The sequence below is a fragment of the Tenrec ecaudatus genome, chromosome 7 (assembly GCF_050624435.1).
Source record: "Tenrec ecaudatus isolate mTenEca1 chromosome 7, mTenEca1.hap1, whole genome shotgun sequence".
NCBI classification, from domain to species: domain Eukaryota; kingdom Metazoa; phylum Chordata; class Mammalia; order Afrosoricida; family Tenrecidae; genus Tenrec; species Tenrec ecaudatus.
Window position 1 is genome coordinate 145,643,317 of NC_134536.1, and position 17,285 is coordinate 145,660,601.

Genomic DNA, 17,285 nt, shown 5'->3' on the forward strand with positions numbered 1-17,285 from the left:
TGTTTAAACTCCAGTCCAGAGCTTGAGCCAAGATCAGACTTCAGACACCAGTGTCTTTTATAATGCCTATTAATGCTTCCGCTGTGGCGTTTCACCTTTTACAGGACAGTCTGAATAACACAAAGAGGAACACAGGATAGACTACAAGGTTCATATGCCCACCACCCCACTCCCAATCGGTTTGGTTGATATTCATAGCAAGATGGATCTAAAATCTTTATGGATAAGTCTCCAAGAAACACAGGTCAGCGGTGTAAAGCAACAATAAATGAAAACTCCCATTTTCCCCACTTCTAAATAACACCCCTGCCAGTAGAACATCCCCATGAACAGGGATGTAAGGCAGAGTTGTTGATTTTGTGTATCACTTGTGCTTTAGAGAAGTAAATTCGGTTCAGGTTTAGATTTGCTCACACCTGCCTTGGGAAACTCGGTTAAGATTCTATTCTCCTATGCTAGCTACATTACACTCAAACACTTCTGCTTTTCCACTGAAACCTTACAATGCAGCTTTTGGAAGAAAAAAAAACCCCGATTCTGACTCTCTGGAGATGATTTTTTTAGGAATACTACTTCCAAACAGCCATTCAGTGCTTCAAAATAAGTACTCATCTAATTTAATTATGACGACTTCACCAGACAGTAACAGCCCAAGATGATGTTTACAAAGGCACTTGTCACTCCCTTTAGAAGTACCAATGTAGTTGGTGGGGGGGGGGGGTGCGGGGAGTGGGTGTTTCATACTTTCGGTGTGTTTATAGTCTGCAACCAGTGATAAAGTGACACTTGAGATTATTTAAAGAGCAAAGCACTTCAAGTTTGGGACCTCCCGTAAATTATCCTACGTTCACTGGGTTGCCTCAGCCCCCAGGTACCTGGGACAGGTATTCCGAGTCGCCATGTGCTTGTGCTAGGAAGCACTCTAGGAAGGGGCCCCGGGATGCTATTTTACCCGCCGACGACAGGCTCCAACATTAGGAGCTACTCCAGCGGAGCTTGCAGCCACACCACAGCAGCTCGGAAATAAACGTGACCCGCCCAGCAGCCAGGCTTCGGCCAGCAGAGCGAGGTGCAGCCTTCCCAGTCGCTACCATTCACAAGCACTTGCGCTCTGGCCAGGCAACCTTTTGGACACGCATTCTTACCCCCTTGGGCAAAGTAGGGCGTTAGGGGCGAGGCCCCAGGGCTCCTCGGCGGCGCTGGGATTTAAAAACACGTCCGTGAAGCCCACCACAGGTTTCCCGCTCCTAAAACACACTTCTGCGTGAAGAGACACCTGAGTGGCAGGCGGGTTGGGCCGCCCGCGTAGAAGCGATGGCGCGAACGCCGCTCTCCGCTCAGGCGCCCTCAGGAGGCGCCCGAACGCGCCACCCGCCCGCCAGGGACATCCGGCCGCGCCTCAGCAAGGCGTCCTGTGGGCTGCTCGGCGCGCGTCTTCCGAGCCGGCAGGAAGCGCGGCACGGGCGCCGGAGCCGCCGGCCCGGACCTCCGGGAACTCGCCGCCGGCCAGCGCGGGGCCCAGGCGCCGCCGCGACCACCGCCCTTGGCCGCCCTCAGCCGCGCCGCATCCGGGTCCCGCCCCGCCGCTCTCACCTGCCCGGCGCCGCGCGCAGTGCGCTCCGGATCCGGTGAGCCGTCAGTAGCCCCAGCCGCTGCCCGCCCCGCTCGTCACCTCATGCCCGCCGGGCTTGGCACTCCGCCTGCCCGCCGCCGCCGCGCCGCCGTCGTCGTCGTCCCCGCCGCCGCACCGACTGTCGGAGCATGCGCGCCCGCGCCTCCCGTCGAGCTGTATGACTGGCGGGTCCCTGAAGGGCCCCGGGACCCCCAGACCCCCGCCTTCCATGCACGCAATAGGAAGAGGAGGGATTGGGCTTATACTTGTGACAAGATGGGCGGATCCTACATTTAGGATGGCAGTTTAACTTTGACGGGTCTGGATCTCCATATGAACCATTTCAGTAGGGTGTGAACTCCACCTACAGGAACCAAGCTATTGGTTGCAAGCTTGAGGGAGAATTAATCCATTGTCTCCAGCAGCAGGGAGCAGAGCACGCCCATCCCAGTCAAGGAGTATTTGTAATTCCTGCATTTAACATTTGAATGCTTACTTTCTTGGAATGTTCGAGCTTGGAGTCTTAAAAACATATTGCCCAGCCCCTCACTTTACACAAAGAACAATAAAAGTAAGGTAAAAATATTTGCATAAGGCCTTCAGTCATCATCTCCAGGCTCTTAAAGGGGTAGGTTTGGCTGCTGGTCTCACATATCAAAGAGCCAGCAAAGCATCAGACATCCTGTCCTGCCCACAGATAGTGGCATGTTCAGTCCCTTTCACTGCCCTTCTTCTCCCAACTGCCTGCAGAGACCTGCACAAAAAAGGTCGAGCAACACACACAGCAATGGTGTGGCCAACAGTGGGAAGAGAAGGAAGGGAAGAAAGGTGGGGGGTGGGGGGGGCAGAGGTGACAGAAGAAGAATAAGCATCAGGTGTCAGGGGAAGCCAGCCCCTAACACATCATTATGAGTCCGGTGGGCGCAATTGTATAGCGATAATAAATAAATATTATAGTAAAGTTACAGAGCATAAGAGAAATATTGAAATAAATGGAGTCAGACACAATTCATAGTAGCATACTCAGCTCAGCCCCGCTTGGTGGTCTACGTGGAAAGAGAGATATTTGATGCTAACCCAGGTTTTTATATTCTCTGGGGGCATGCAAGCCCCCTAATGACAGGTGAGGACCCATGTCACAGGAAGGGGATGTGCTATAGGTGATACAGTAATGAGAGGGGATGGTCTATGGAAATGCAATAGCAAGAGTAGAGATTGGGGGGTATACATGTGACAAGATGGGCTGATTCTAGTTTTAGGATGGCAGCCTAACCTTGGTCATCTTTGGATGGGTTTGACCTCTCTGGTGTCTCCTACAAGGAAACAGACAACTACTATCCTTATCAGAAGGGAGTGAATCCTACTTGTTGTGGGATAAGCAGTGGTGTCTGCTTGCACTAGATAGCTGATAACTCTTAGGGAGAATGACCCCTGATCTATTCCTGATGACCTCCAAGTGCATAGTCATTTGCAAGCAGCTGAGTTTGGAATATATTTGGGGTAGACAGCTTGGGAGAAATCCCTCTGTTTCCCACAATCAGGCACTTGGGGAGAGAAAGAAAATCTGCCATAAAAACAAACCAGCTTGGGGAGCTGATTAAGGCACTGTGATGTAATGAGGTAGATCAGGGAGGAGGTGTTGAAACCAAACCCAAACCACATCTACTGTCCTCACTAGTCTATTCTGACTCTCATAGGACAGAGTAGAGTTGCTCTGTGGGGTTTCCAAAAGGATATATCTTCAGGGGAACAGACAGTCTCATCTTCTTTGGAGCATCAGGTGGGTTTGAACTGCCAGTATTTGGGTTAGCAGGCCAATGCCTTCCTCACAGCACCACTGGGTTCCTTGAGGGTGTCAAAAGGGAGGTACAAAGACACAGATTCTTGGATTTTTCTCCAGGCAAGAGTGCACGATTAACGACAATTATTACTACTGGCAAACTCATACATAAAGAATGCTGTCTTTAGAAGCAACATCTGTACAGGTGGGATCAAATTTCCTAGCTTCTATTGGTTTGTCTACTGCTTCCCCATATCTGACATATAGTAGAAACCTGGTAAAAAATAATTTTTTTAATTGACCCAGAAAGGTAAAGAGGCTTGATCAAGGTCAGAGTCAGCTGGTATTCAAATTGCTAAGCCCTTTAATTTGGCTGAAATCCCTACTAGTCATTCCTCATGACCCCCTGAAATGACCTCACCATGCTCCTTGGATTCCCAAATATTTTTGTGCCAACCTTCCTCAGCTTAATAAGAACATAGAGGAACCATTCTCAGACTCAGGAGGCTGGTAGCACCTGGCAGAATTTCTGAGAAGAGTCAGGAAGCATTTTTGTAGAGGCTGTAGGCATGACACAGCCTGCCTGCTGATAGCTCTTCCTCCTTCCTCCCTAGGGAGCGTCAAATGAACTTAAAATTTGTGAGGATCCTGGACCAGGTTATTTTTAATCTTTCCTTCCCTACACCACTCCACATCTGGTTATCTTGACCAAACTTTTCCCAAGGTCTCAGCCTCAAATTCACTTTCCTGTGAAGCTTTCTACTCCTATAAAGAGTTACAGACTCTCCCAGCCCTCACCCCACTATCATGACTCCAGTTCCACCTTACAAATCCGGCTAGACCAAAGCATGTACACTGGTGCAGATAAGAGCTCTGGACACACAGAATTCAGGACAGATAAACCCCCTAGGAACAGTAATGGGAGTAGTGATACCATGAGGGTGGGGGAGAGGTGGGGTGTGAAAGGGGGAACTGACTGCAATGATCACTGTATAACCACGCCGCTCCCCAGGGGGTGACTGGGGGGCATGAACAACAAGAACTTGGGTGAATGGAGACAGCGGATTCTGTACAATATGAAAAATAATAATTAATAATTTATCAAGTGTTCATGAGGTAGGGAGGGTTGGGAGGGAGGGAAATAAAAGGAGTTGATACCAAGGGCTCACATACAAAGAAAATGATGATTGCAACATATGTACAAATGTGCTTGACAAAATTGATGTATGGATTGTTATAAGACCTGTAAGAGCCCCCAATAAAATGATTTACAAAAATAGAGAGTTTCAGACTTGGAAACTCAGAGGTAGTTAGTTCTACCCTGTCCTGTGTAAGGTTGCTATGGGTCAGAATCAACTCTATAGCAATGCGTATGGTTTTGGGAGTCAACCTTGAGATTCTTACCTCAGTCTTGCAGGCAATTGCTGGCTTTCCTGAGGTTTCTGCAGTACTTTACAAGTAATCTGAGGGATGGAATGATCTCTTGGTTCTCTCTACACCATCAAGTGAAATTTAAAATGACAATCGGTTGTAAGCGAAGGCATTCTTTTAAGAACCAATTTCTCTGCTCAACTCATATTTTTAGCTATGCTGTTTAGGAGGGAGTAGTGTTATGGTGTAGTTTTATGTTAGGTAGCTAGAGCTGGGACCAGGGTGTCTACTGGGCAGGCTCCAAATTCAGGCACATGAGGCAGGGAGGCAGTGCACTTAGGTGGGTGCAAACCAGGCCAGGTGGGCTTAATTCAGCCAATGGGGTCAACCAATAATGTCAACCACGCCTCCCAGCCGAAGCCACTAAAGGCCGAACCTGGAGACCACCTCCCTGTTTTTCTGTGGGGTCTCTCTCTCTCTCTCTCTCTCTCTCTCTCTCTCTCTCTCTCTCAATCCTTTCTTTCCCCCTTCCCCCTCTCTCCTCTCTTTCTCTTCTCTTCTCCTCTATCACCTTCTCTCCTTAATACAAACCCATTTGGATCAACAATCAGTCTTCGACATGAATTCTTTCTCCTGTGATGCCAAGAACTGAGGTATTTCCCACCCGAGAAACCTAACAGTTATGCTGTGATCCACATGGTTGGCAGTTCAAAACTACCAGCAGCTCTGAGAAAGACTGGTTTTTCTACTACCATAGACAGAGTTTCAGAAACTCAGAGGGTCACTGCAAGTCAACAGTGACTTGATGACAGTGAGTTTGGGTTTTATTTTTTGATTTTAGGGAGAGGGTTCACAGTTCACATACCAGCACACCTGCACAGAGATTGGTTCTGAAGAGGAGGAGGACTCCAGGCCCTAGGATTCAAGGGGTACTAGACTTAAGGTGTCCCTGAAAGCAAACTCAGATATGGTCAATTTTGACAGGAAAATTGGTAAAATACACAGAGAAAAAAGAAAGGTTGGTTAGATGCATTTTATCATAGCTGTATTGTGTAACAGCATGCACTCTTAAATGAATGAGGTCATTCTGTATGAATCCATTTGTAAGAATCTCCAAAATATAATATTTAATGAAATAGGCGATACAAAAGAGTAAAAAGTAAGCTTTACTTGGACATGCGTACATGATCATCAAAAAGAAACAGAAAGGCCATAGTTGCCTCCAAGGTGGAGATTCAAAGGCTAGGAAGCGAGTGGAGGGAATAATGGATTTGTTCTGGTGATCATCCTTTCCCCAGCTTCCTGGGTGACATAACAGCGAACTTCTTGACTACTACCTAAAAAGTTGGCAGCTGGAATACACCCAGAGATGCCTTGTGTTTTAGGGTAAGAGGATATCCCAAATCTCAAAGATAATTTATTAAATCTTAAACATGGCAAACACATGCCATCGAGATGAGGGGAGGGAAACTATTAGCAAGAGGTCTTATTGATATGTAAGGGTTATCTGAGATTCACAGACTTGAAAGGACATGGCGGCAGATCCCAACATCACAGTTCCAGGTGGGACTACAGAAGCAAGAATAGGACAAGGATTGGGACCTGTGTTAAACAGGACAGTTTACAAGAGTGGTCCAGGGCCAAACAACCAAGGCTTTGGGGGCATGACTCATGACCGTGCAGCCCAGAATGGCAGCCTCGATTCAAGGATACACTTAGGCAAGTCTCTAAGCCCCACCATGGGCTGCCTAAGGGGTAATCCACTTTCCAATGCCCTCTGCCTGGTGGCAAGAGTGTTCACATCCCTGGTCAATGGTCTGAAGGAATTCACTGGAAGCTTAATCCACGTGGGGACTGTGCAAATAGAATTTTGGCTTTCACTGTTATCCACATACTTCTGAAAATTGTGAATTCTCAGAATTTCAGTTGAAAGGTAGGCTTGATGATCTGCTTCTGAGGGGTCACTATGGTGCACACAGCAGGTCACTGTGCATGCGCACCGGAATCAGTTCAACAGCAGCCAACAGCATTCTCCCTTATGTTGCTTGATGTTTGTTTTATGCCCACATCTCCTCTCTCTCTCTCTCTCTCTCTCTCTCTCACACACACACACACACACACACACTGGTATTTCAAAAAGTCCCTGAAAAATTCCATTCTCTTTTGATTCCTTGTTCCACTAACTTTTGGGAGCCTGCTTGTGTGCATATATGACACCATTTGTTTGCTGAAAGTGAGGAGGAATTGAACCACTTGCTGAAGATCAAGGATTGCAGCCTTCAATATGGGTTACAATTCAATATAAGGAAGACCAAAATCCCCAAAACTGGACCAATAGGTGATAAACAGAGAAAAGGGCTTCAGTTGTCAAGGATTTTGTCTTGCTTAGATCCACTATCAATGTTCATAGAAACAGCAGTCAGGCGATCAAAAGATGTATTGTAATGGGTAAATCTGCTGCAGAAAACCTCTTTATAGTGTTGAAGAACAATGATGTTACTCTGAGGACTAAGGTGCACATGACCTAAGCCATGCTATTTTCCATTGCATCATATGCATGTGAAAGTTAGACACTGAATAAGGAAGGCTGTAGAAGAACAGATGCATCGAATTGTGGTCCACCAGAAGACTACTGACAGTACCATGGACTGCTGAAGGACTGACCAATCTGTATCAGAAGAAATAAGGCCAGAGTGCTGCTTAGAGGCAAGGATGGCAAGACGCCATCTTACATACTTTGGACATGTTGTCAGGAGAGACCAGTCCCTGGAGAAGGACATCCTATTTGGTACAGTGGAGAAGCCATGAAACAGAGGAGGTCCTCGAAGAAGTGGATGGACTCAGTGGCTTCATTGGTGGTTCAGGCACAGGAACAATTGTGAGGATGGTGCACGACCCTACAGTGTTTCATTCGGTTGTATGTGAGGTCACGACGAGTCCAAGTGTCCTCAATGGCACGCAACAACAACTAGCCAGAGCAGAGAGGAGCAATCTGCCCTCTGGGACTTCCCTGGGAAGGTCCTCAATGGAAATTGGGAAAGTCTAAGACCCTATGGTCATGAGTTATAGTGGTCGGAAGGCCCCAGAACAAATCCAGTAAGCCTTTCTAATCTGTGATCGTCTCCATGTCTCCATAATGGCCCCATTCTCACTTATGTAGTCCTGCCTGAGAGAGTGATGAATTGCTCTGCCTCCAATCACATTTTTGTGGCAGATTTCATCCATTTCTATAATTAGCGACATGGCCACACAGCCTTTGGACCCCATTATGGCCTCATGCTTATGGTCTCCTTCATCTAAATCATTTCTCCTACTTTTGTCTTTCTTCATTAATTGAATATCTGAGATACATATGGAAGGGGCATTATCTCTACAATAAGAGAAAGGGATGAGGTGGTGGTGGTATGGAGTGGGGTGGCACACCATCTCAGAGAATGAGAACAGCTGTTTCAATGGTTCCCACTGCAGTGTGGAAACTGCAGGTACACTAAAAGAGGACAGCAATGACAGCATTAAGGTCTTAGAGCTTAAGGACTCCCTCCCTCCTTAGGCCTCTCTTTCAACTATAAAATGTAGCTCTAAAATGCAGAGCTTCTCGGACACAGCTTGGAGGAAGCCTGTGGATCCAGGAAAGCCCCAATCTCAGCAGAACCAATTTGGCAATCCACAGGTCTGATTTTTGACCAGTCAGCTCACTTGGTCTAGCTCACTTGGTCTAGATCACTCAATTATGTTCACATAAACTACAACAAACAGGTTCACACTGTCACCACATTTTCTATATAAGAAAACTGGAACAGAAATAAGCTGCCAAATTACTTGGCTTCTTATAAAAGAAATAGCCAAGTGAATGTTAGGGAAAACAACAGCTCCCGCTATGTGGCACAGGGAGCCCTGGTGGCATAGTGGTTTTCACTTGGGCTGCTACCCACATAGTTCAAAACCACCACCCGCTCTGAGAGAGAAACGTTAGGGCTTTCTACCCCTGTAAAGAGTTGCAGTCTCAGAAACTCACAGGGGCTGCTCTACCCTGTCCAATAGGGTTGCTGAAAGTCAGGGTTGCTGTGAGTCACAAAAGGTGCAATGGCAGTGAGTTTTCAGTTTGATTATTAAGCAAAATTATCAAATTCTGAAACTATTGTTTCTCAATCTATCCTCCATCAATATCTACCTAAACACTTTTAAAAAATTAAGTCATTTTATCGGGGGCTCTTACACCACTTATAACAATGCATACATCAATTGTATCAAGCACATTTGTACCTACGGTACCATCATCATTTTCTTTATACTTGACCCCTTGGTATCAGCTCCTTTTCCCCCCTTCTCTCCCACTCTCCCACCCTCATGAAACCTTGATAAATTATACTTTCATATTTTACAATGTCCAAGGTCTCACTTCACCAATGTTTCTGTTGCTTGTCCCCCTGGGGTGTGAGTGTTAATACATCAATCATTGCTATCAGTTCCCTCTATCTCATCCCTACCCTCATGTTATCACTACTTCCATTACTGTTCCTGAAGGGTTTATCTGTCCTGGATTCTGTGTGTTGAGAGTTCTTATCTGTACCAGTGTACATGCTCTGGTCTAGCCGGCTTTGTAAGGTAGAGCTGAGGTCATGATAGTTGGAGGGAGTGAGCGGGAGAGGAAGCATTGAAGAACTAGACAAATGGTATGTACTGTGGTATGAGTTGGGGTGCCAGCCCCCCACCAGTAATCTTGGGTTCAATAAGCACAATTGTATGGTTGAGATATATAAATATTATATTAAAGTCACCGGGAGCATGAGCGATAGAAGAGACATTACAATAATGCAGTCAGACACAATTCATGGTAGCATGCTCACCTCCTGGATGGCCATGATCTTACCAGCCAGGTCCACGCTCAGTGTGGACGAAGGGAGGTGGGATGGAGACCAGGCAGGAGGCTCAAGGACTGGGCTGGAGGCTGGAGCCCCAGCACAAGGCGGGCTTCCCCAGACAAATGGCGCACAACGTGGGACAATATGAGTTATATCCCATATAACAATTATATGGCCCCATTGGTATGTAGAGTGAATTTGAAAATTGTGTGAAGTGAGGATCCGGTGTGGGGATCGACAGAGAAGTAGTGGAAATAGTGAATTAGAATTTTAAAGAGGATAATGGGAGCAAGGTAAAAGTAAACCTGAAACTTATGGTACCATGCTCTCTACTTACTGAAAAGACAAGGTGTAAAAGTAACGAAGAAAAAGATACAATGTTTTCTAAAAGTAGTAAAAAGGTATAATTCATGGTTCTCAGAGGAAGGAACTTTTGATTTAGAGACCTGGGAGGAGGTCATTGTCAACTTAAAGGAAGCACAGAGATGGGGAGAGTATCCCTATGGAGAAGTGGTCTCTGTGGGTACAAGTTAAGATGGTTTTAAAACTTTTGCAGGAGGAATTGAATAAGGATGAACAGTCTAGTGAGAAGTCTTGTGTCTATTCAAATCTAGCAAAGCAAGCTAAAGTGTCTGTGAATAAGCATGATTTAGGTTATGAAACTTTAGGAAAAACTGAAAAGGCAGGGATTGGTTTGTTATCTAAAGCCTCCAATTCTAGAACAGAACCTCATTGCCAAAGCCTGTATGCTCTCGCGAGACTGCAGACTCCGAAGGTTTAAAGGTGATACAGTACTAGAGGCAGTGGATTGCAAGATCCAAAGCATGGCTATTAAACAATCCCAGGAAGCTCCCTTGCTTTCAAAGGTAGAGAAAGCCAAGAAGCAGAACAGGCAACGTCTAAGATGCCCAAATTTAAATCAGATGAGAAGCAGTGAGAACGGGTTTCAGGCAGATGAGAAGATTTTAGGCAGAGCTAAAAGAATGAGCCTGAGTCAGAAGGGGACATAGTAAAAGCAACTGCTCTCCTGCTGGAATTTAGTGTAAGAAAGGCCAGAGATTGTAAAACAATCAAGCAAGCCAGCCCTGAAGGTAGAGAGATTAGCTCCAAAGAAATGCAAACTAGGAGAGCTAGCACAGAAGGTGAAGTTCAGGAAGTGGAACTCCAAGATATCCAGATTGAAAAGAGTAGCTCAGAGAATAGACGTAAAGAAGCAAAGTATAGGAAAGCACCTTTACTCTCCAGAGTAGGAAGAGGGATTGCAGAAGAAGATTTAGAATGCAAGATGTCTTATCCTGTTAGAACCAAAAGGAATTCACAGTGCCTTTGCCTTTTAAGTTGCTAAAAGATCTCAAGCAGGCAATCAATGACTACGGCCCAGACTCACATTTTGTAATTAGCATGATAAGGGCTCTAGCAGAGTCTGACAGCTGGACCCCTACAGATTGGAAAGTTTTAGTGAGAATTTGTCTTTACTCTTCAGAATGCTTGTGATATCAAATGCTATGGAAGAAAGCAGCCCTTGCAAGAGCTGGGAAGAATGCTGAGGATGGGATAGATATAGGAATTCATCAATTGCTAGGGGATGCAAATTATATTACAGTTGAGTCTCAACTACAGTTTACTGAACAGACAATAGGACAGATACATGAGGTTTGCTTAAGGGCCTGGGAATAGATAATTCCATCAGAAGAGAGAACGCTGCGTTACAGGGCTATAAGCCAACAGAATATGATGAGCGTTACACTGACTTTGTGTCCCGACTGGAAGATGCTATTTCCAAATGTGTGAAGAATGATCAGGCAGTAAGAGACCTAGTGCACAAACTATCTTATGATTTCTCTAATAAGCACTGTAAAAATGCCTTGCATCCCTACAGCGAACAGGGCACTTTGCTGGGTTATTTTAGGATATGCAGGAATGTAGAGGCAGAGGAATACAAGGCAGACCTCATGGCAGCTTCATTGGCAAACTATATCAGACGTGGAAGAAAGTGCTTTAGTTGTGGGAAGACAAGTCATCTTCAAAAGAGTGTAGGCAGAGCAGGCTGCGGCCAATGTCAGAGCATGGGCCAGGACCATGGAGATCGGGTTTAAACGAACCTGAACTCTGCCTCCATTGTAGGAAGGGAACTCATTGGGCGAGCCAATGTCCTTCAAAAATCAACAGTGAAGGGTCGCCATTAGCAAAGACTTCCCGGCGGGAAAATAGTGGAAGAAGCTTGATGCAGAGCCCTCATAGCAGAGCGTGGTAGGCAAGGTGTCTGCCTACTGGAGCAAAGAAGATCTTTGAGAGAAATCGCCTTTATCTAGCAGCCTCACAGCAGGAGAACAGACCTAGCCAAAGAGGCAAAAACCTAGTCTCTGTTCTCACTGCAGTTGGTTTGAATAACCAAGAGATGGCTCAGAAGCCTTCACAGGAGCTTGATCCTCAAAAGCAGGGACCTCTTATTGAAAGATTAATACAGTTTCTATCAGGAAGATTTAACCTTAGTACTCAAGAAATTAAAATTGATACTGGAGTTGATAAGAGTTGTAAGAAAAAGCCCAAAACTGTGATTGAATCAGAAACAAAGAGCAGTAATTGGGGTCCACTACCTAAAAGAACTATAGGAAGTTTATTAAGAAAGTCCAAAAAAAAAAAAAGAAAGTCCAACATAAATTCTCAAGGTGTTGCTGGAGTTATTGGTTAGGATTGTGAAGAAGAAATTAAGGCAGTAATGAGTTCTGATATACCATGGTTTGTAAAAATGTAGGATCGCTTAAGCCAATTTTCCCTTCCTTGCATTTCTAGAGTAAAAATTTATACCTATCAGGAAAGAGTACTTGAGAAGTTTGACCACCCTATAAATCAAGCAGTCTTCTGGACTGCTGTTGTGGAGAAACAGCGCCCCCACATGGAATTAGAAATGGAAGGAAAAAGGTTTGTTAACTGTGGATGCCGGGTCATTTCCTTAGGGCATTCAGGGGGGCCTAAGGCCCTCCCATTAACTTCCCCTAAAGCCAGCATAGAGGGAATGAGTGAAGTTAACCAAGACAGAATATTGCAAGGTAAAATCATACAGTGTGAGAAGCCTGAAAGGCAAAACGGCTCAATTGAGCCTATAACCTTATTGGTAAGCCTGGAGAAAAAATGTCTGCTTGGTAAGTTACTTCAAGATCAGCTGAACAAATTTATTAAGAATTTTTTCAGTCTTTCAAAGTATGATAAGAAGTTCTCCCAATTAGTTAGCTCTCTTAATTCTCTGAGGGATGGGAGCCGGTATTTACATAACAATGAAGGTTATCTAACTAGTACTTTTACTGGTTCAAGATCTAGCAATGCTTTACTATTTAAATTGTTAAAACAGAAGGAGAAGAGGAATCTTATGTGTGACAAAGTTCATTTACTCATTTTTTTTTAAATTTTATTTTATTTATTTTTTTTAAATGAATTTTTTTTTTAATTTTAACAATTTATTGGGGCTCATACAATTCTTTTCACCGTTCATATATATACATACATCAATTGTATAAAGCACATCTGTACAGTCTTTGCCCTAATCATTTTTTTTCTCTTTTCTTCTTTTACATTTTATTAGGGACTCATACAACTCTTACCACAATCCATACGTATACATACATCAATTGTATAAAGCACATCCATAAAGTCCCTACATTACTGCAGACTGCTTTGCTGAAAGATCAAGATTTTGAATTTGTCAATGCTATAATGTGATTGGAATGTAACTGATTTCTGTATAACCACTTATCCTTATAATAAGACATTGCATGATTGGAATTTGATTAGGAAACATTTGCAAGGGTTTAAGGGAAACATTTCATTAGATATTGATCAGCTTAAAAAGGATATTTTCTATACATTCAAAGACAAGCTTGAGGCTTCTCCTGGCTCTGATGTGATTAAGCAATTGAGGAGTAGCATGGAAGGGTTGGACCCGCGAGCTTGGGGGCAAAGTACTTCACATAGCTTAAGTTCCACTCTGACTGTGTTTTTTATCATAATTGTGATGCTTGCAGTCTCATGTCACTTCTATAGGAAGCTAATAGATATGAAAAGAGACCATGTTGCCTCCGTGACACTATTGAATCTTAAACATAATGCAGAGAGGGGAAATGTGGGATACTAGCACCAAGGGAAATAATACTGGGACTTATTCCCTGACTGGTACAGAGGGAATCTGGGAGACTAATGTTCCATGGCTGAAAGACCACCACTCTGTTAGTTGGAGATATACTCCAAGTTCATGTTCCTGCGGTAATCTATCATTTCCACAGATTCTCCCTTAAAGCTGTGCTGCCTTAAAGTGAGCGCATGGCTGATACATTCTCCCTATAGAAGCAGACATTCCTATTTGGCTCTATTTCTTCCCACGGCAGTATCCAATCTCTCTCATACCTTCCTCCAATAACAGATGGGAATAAGGGGACTTTACCCCCAGTGGCTGGATTCTAAATGTTTCTATCAAGCCTGAATTTTTGGCTATATTAATTGGATCATGAAGTTTTGCCTTTACAGCTTTAAATGTATAGAAAATGATTTAAAAACACGTCAGTCACGCCCACCACAGGTTTCCCGCTCCTAAAACTCACTTCCGTGCAAAAAGACACCTGAGTGGCAGGCGGGTTGGGCCGCCCGCGTAGACTCCATGGCGCCAACGCAGCTCTCCGCTGAGGCGCCCTCAGGAGGCGCCCGAACGCGCCCCGCCCCGCCCCCCCCCCCTGTTGGGGACGTCCGGCGGAGCCTCAGCAAGGCATCCCGAGGGCGGCCAGGCTCGGGCTCGTTCTTCGAGCCGGCAGGAAGCGCAGCACCGGCGCCGGAGCCTCCGGCCGGGATCTCCAAGAGCTAGCCGCCGCGACCCCCCGCCCTCGGCCGCCCTCAGCCGCGCCGCATCCGGGTCCGCTGCCGCTCTCACCTGCGCGGCGCCCCGCCCCGCGCAGTGCGCTCCGGATCCGTGTGCCGTCAGTAGCCCCAGCCGCCGCGACCGCCCCGCGCGGTCACCTCCCGCCTGCCCGGCGCCGCACTGCGCCCGCCCGCCGCCCGCCGCCCACGGCCAGGGCCCGTTCAGCCGCCCCCGCCGCCCGGACCGGCGGAGCACGTGCGCCCGCGCCTCCCAGCGAGCTGCACGGCCGGCCGGGGCCTCCAGCTGCCTTTCTGGAGCCTCTCCTGGAGGGTCCTGAGGGACCGCAGAGCCCCGGACCCCTGCCTTCTGGAGCGGCCCGCAGCCGCCTCGCGGGGACCCCTCTGCCTCGGCGTTCCCTCGCAGCCCTTCGCCCCACTTGTGCCCCGCGGCGCCGCAGACCCCAGAACCCCCTTCCTGAGCGTAGGAGTGCGGGGATGTTGCCCCGCACCGTCGATGGCCGTTGAAAGGCTGAAGTTCCCACTTCCAAGTTCAAGAATATTCTGTGTGTTCATTTTTGTGATAACAGCTAACACTTGGCTGCAGTTTCATCGGTTAACCAATTCTTTTCGTATTCTGCTCGCCTGTTCGCTTTTGTCTCAACCAGGAAATGTCACGCCCCTCATTCTTGGATCACAGTTGAATTTTTTATTGATTATAAACCCTAATGTCGACTTACTGTAAAGCACCTGTACGAGGAAGCTTCAAAAATTCATGGGAAATTATCTTCTCTTTTCATTCCTTTCTCCCACGATCTTTCCGAAGCTCCCGCGTGTTGTGATGCCAGTGTACAATTAGTAAAGCCACTCTGGCAAATAATTCAGTAGTCTGGGATATAATTTAGAACTATATGCTATGCAAAGCAAAGGTGGCAAAACAATCCAGTGGTAAAGGAATACTTTGGTTAATGAGTGGTTGAATTGGCTGAATTTACAAGAAATCAAAGGAAGGAGCATACTACATTCAAAAATAAACTCCAGGAGGATTAGAGCGATAAAATATTCAAAGCATTAAAAACTTAGAGGGATTTATTTTCGAGGGTAGCAATTTAGCTTTAGTGAGGTGGAAACTTTAAGCAAGACACGAAGGTTCATGTCTTTAAAGGAAAGATAAAGCTATTTGACTATATACAGATGTTTTTACCTTTTAGCATGGTATCACAATGACAAGAAAAGTGTTTTAAAAGAACAATTGGCTATGCAAAACGCATGGCAATCTAACATAAAGTTTCTATAAATTATTTTTCCAGACAAATTGCTCGGTTCTATATGTTTTTAATACAGGCAATGCATACACACAGACAACTAACAGAAGAGAGGTTCATAAGCATGATTCATAAACATTGAAAAGATGCCTAATGTCATTGAAAGCCCTGGAAACATAAAGGGTTGAGATATAAATATTAAAGTCATTGGGAGCATGAGAGATAGAAGAGATATTACAATAATGCAGTCACACACATATCATGGTAGCATTGCTCACCTCAGCCCCACTTGGTGGTCCACATGGAGAGAGGGGGAAGGGAAGGAGGACAAGGGGAATTGGAAACGGGAGGGTAAAGACATACATCACAGGAAGGACTTGGACTATGTTATACAGCGGTGAGAAGGGGTGGTCTAGGGGCATACATGCAATAGGAAGAGGAGGGATTGGGGGTATACAGGTGACAAAATGGGCGGATCCTACATTTAGAATGGCAGCTTAACTTTGACCTGTTTTCTGGATCTCCATATGAACCATTATCAGTAGGGTGTGAACTCCACCTACTGGAACCAAGCTAATGGTTCCAAGTTTTAGAGAAAAGCAATCCATTGTCTCCACCAGCAGGGAGCAGAGACTGCAGTCTGGCAGCATTGCCTTGAGGGACCTTGCAAGCATCTGGCCCACACACATTATCCCTCTAGTAGGAATCAACCCAGTTAACTTACATTGGGGCTTTTTATCTCCAGACTATATATTTTTATTGGAGTAGAAAGCCTCATCTTTCTTCCCTGGAGCTGGCTGGTGGTTTTGAAGAGTGAAACCTTGTGGTTAACCGCCCAACCCATAACCTTCTATGGCACTAGAGCTCCATGACTCTGAACTAGCAACGTAAAATGCTTTGCCCTCAGGCAGAGTTTGTTTGCTTCCACCCACTCCTCTGGCCAGCCTGGTGAGGAGTAGTCTAGCCCTCAAGAACTTGCCTGAGTATGTCCTTGATGGGAATTGGGGTACTGAGGTTGCACGTTCATGCCCTGACCAAGATGGTTGGAGGGCCCTGAACCAGTCCTGTAAACTTTTCTAGTCTGCAATAATGTATTTACTCCAATCATGGTCCCTTTCCCATTTCTGTAGTCACATTTCCAACTGTGATGGTCTGATCTGCTGGGAACTTGACTTTTAAAGGGGCTTCCTTTGTTTTCCATGTGACCGAGCTGTTGTGAATCCTTCAGTCCCCATTATGGCCTCATGCTTACGGTCTCCCTCAACCAGATGATTTGTTTTTTCTGGACTTTGTCCCATTCAAGATTTAACAAGGGGGTCTCTGTAAATTATATTTGAACTTCGAGTCTTCTCCCTGATCTAAAACAATGCACACAAAAATATATACCAATTCGATCATTTCTACATGTACAATTTGCTAACATTCATTATATTTCTGAAATTATGTAGCCATTCTCACTGTCCTTTTCCAATTCCAAATTTCCATCACACACATAAGCTCACTGCCCCTTAAACTTTTCACCTAACCTTCCAAGTTCCTGTGTCAATCTGATCACA